Here is a 3,159-nt window from a genome sequence, read left to right on the forward strand (position 1 = left end):
GCAAAAACAGTATATATATACATATGTTATCGCAACATCTCATCACTGATATCAGTATATATTAGATATCGAATATCGATTGATGTTTGGCCTTACATGGTCTCACTTTTTCTTAAGCTCTCTCTCTTTCGTCGTTGACAGACTGATAAATATAGCTAACATAGGTTTTACTGTCATATTTTTAATGAACTTGTCACCAATATTCAACGTATTTTTATTAATACTATAGAATCTGAGAAACAAAGTGTACAATTTCATGCAGGAATCATAAAAAATTATTATTAGACTCGTTAAGTGAATTTATCTGGCTTGGTTCAATAAAGCCTCGTGCGCCACCGCCACACAGTCTACACAACGATCCTTTGAAGCTGCCACCAACCAGCAAAGGGGCCACATCCTCTTCGCCACCGCAGCAACAACGTTTGGTCTCCTCCAGCAACACGCTCGTCATAAGCACCACCAGCTACCCGACGGCTAACAGCACCACCACAACCATGAGCTCCAGCTCCGGTACCGGTACCAGTTCCAGTTCAGATGATTATTTTCTGAACATGGTGCGAACGCAGATGCGTGAAATGAATCCCCTGCGGAAGATGCGCTTCAAGCAGAAGATCTTCAACCTGCTCTTGGAAACATTCGATGATGCCACCGATTTTCCCGACAGCGGTGACTTGCAGCCAGAGACAACATCGACGGTGGCAACAGCCTTGACCTTGTCCACCGTTGCCAAGAGCGGTGCTACACCGAAGGCAGCCAAGCCGCAAGGCGCGGAGCCGAATCTCGATGAGAAGCGAATAGGTCGCATCATGCCCATGGTCAATGGCGAAAAGGTGCCGATGACGATTTTGCGTCAGGACAGAATCGACAGCAACAGCAGCACCGCACGCAGCACGCCCGGGATTGCAACCGGATCCTGCATGTATCCCATGTTGGTACGTCAGATGGGAAGACGCTACTCCATCTGCGGAGGTGTTGGACCCAGCGCCACATTGGCCAACTCGCAGACGGCTGCTGCCTCTGTTGGAGCCGTGAATGGTTCCTTGGAGGCGATGCTCAAGCGCCGTCTCCCTAATGTGACGCAGTCGATGGTGCCGCCGCAGCAACGTCCGCGCTACTCACAGAGTCCCACCGGACACATTGCACCTGGGAACAGTTTGCTAGTGCGTCGCGCTGCTGTGGCAGGTGCACAGAAGCAAGTGTCGCCACAGGGCGGCATGCCACTGACACAAAAGTCACCGCAGCTTAGCGGCAATACGGGATTCAACTCGTTTGCCACTCCCACAACGCTGCAACGTGTCACATCGCCACAGAAACGTGGCATGGTCATCGCCAATGTGAAGGGTCAAGGTCAACAGCAGGCCAAATCTTCGGTGGCTGCTGTGCGCGCTGCGGCGCCTCTCGGTCAAATCAAGTCGATGTCGTCGCCTAATGTGGCAAATTTGTTGAGCGATTCGCGTCCAAACATGTCCAATCCAGCTCAACGACCCCCAGCTCCCGCACAGACATCACAAGCTACAACTGCAATTGCAATTCAATCTCAGCCACATTCCCAACCAGCCAAAGCAGCCGCAGCCGTAGCCGCAGCAGCAGCAGCTAAGACAGTAGCAGCCTCGGAGCAACGTGAGGAGACGCTGACGGCGGGGGGTATCATTGCCGCCGATTACTTGTGAGCCACAGGACATCAAGCGTGAGCCACAGAACATCAAGCGTGAGCCACAGGACATCAAGCGTGAGCCACAGGACATCAAGCGTGAGCCACAGGACATCTTGGATGACGACATCTTGGGCATGTAATTCAATCTATCCCCAAAAAATCTTCATATTCCATAATATGCATTACAGTTATACTATCAAATGAACATATATATGTATTTTTTTTTTTCAATTATTACATACAATACTAAATATATATATTACTATATATGAATAAATATTGAGTCATGACGACCAAGAATTTAATGTTCAGTTTGTTACAATTTTCCATATTACGATTCAAATAAAATTTGTAGCACTTAAACTCAAATCGCAAATATTTTCATTGGGTTTCGGGTTTCCGCAGCTGCTTCCAAGATGCTGGGTAGTCGACTTGACAATACGCTTTAAATGAGTGCAATGAAGAATAAAAGAGGAGAAATTGGAATATAACGTTTTTAGGTGAGCTGCCTATAAGTTGTAAGTATAATAGTATATAATTTGGTAATATAATTAAATTAAGATAAAAAAAAATAAATTTGTAATATTGGTGATATTTTAAAACCAAAGAAAACCAACAATTATTTAACATTTAATTTAATAATTTAAGTAGCTTACATATTTGTATACCCGCTACCCCTAGGGTAGAAGGGTGTTATAACTTTGTGCCGGCAGGAAATGTATGTAGAATGAGGCATCTCCGACCCTATAAAGTATATATATTCTTGATCAGCGTCAACAGCCGAGGCGATCTAGACATGTCCGCCTGTCTGTCTGTGTATCTGTCCGTCCGTCCGTATGAAACACTGGATCTCAGAGACTAACGTAATTTTAAAGCTAGAGTTGCGAATTTTGGTATATACAATAATTACTATAATAGTTATGATTCCCGAAAATTTGGTTGTTATTAAAAAAATATTTTTGTATGGGCAAAAACGCCTACTTGCTAGAGGTCTTAGATGCTTTGGCTGACAATCTGGTACATTGTGCCGTCTATGGTATATTTTGAATGCGGTACTATATCGATATACCAAATATACCATTTGGTATATTTTTAGTATTTTTGTAGCATATTCGGTATATTTTGATAAAAAAAAATACCGCAAAATATATTTCTTTTATTCAAAATGGGTAGCGGGTATCTCACAGTCGAGTACACTCGACTGTAGCTTTCTTACTTGTTTTATATCATTTAAAAATCAGTTAGTATTATAAATATAAAATTTTGTCTTTCCATAAATTTTTCAAACTTGTTTTCCAGGCAAGTTTCAGACTGATAAATATAGTTAACATAGATTATACTGTTATGTTTTTAATGAACTTGTCACCAATATTCAACGTATTTTTATTAGAACTAAAGAATCTGAGAAACAAAGTATACAATTTAATGCAGGAATCATAAAAAATATTAGACTTGTTAAGTGAATTTACCTGGCTAGGTTCTATAAACAGCGATCCTTTGAAGCT

Source organism: Drosophila nasuta, chromosome 3 (assembly GCF_023558535.2).
Source record: "Drosophila nasuta strain 15112-1781.00 chromosome 3, ASM2355853v1, whole genome shotgun sequence".
NCBI lineage: Eukaryota > Metazoa > Arthropoda > Insecta > Diptera > Drosophilidae > Drosophila > Drosophila nasuta.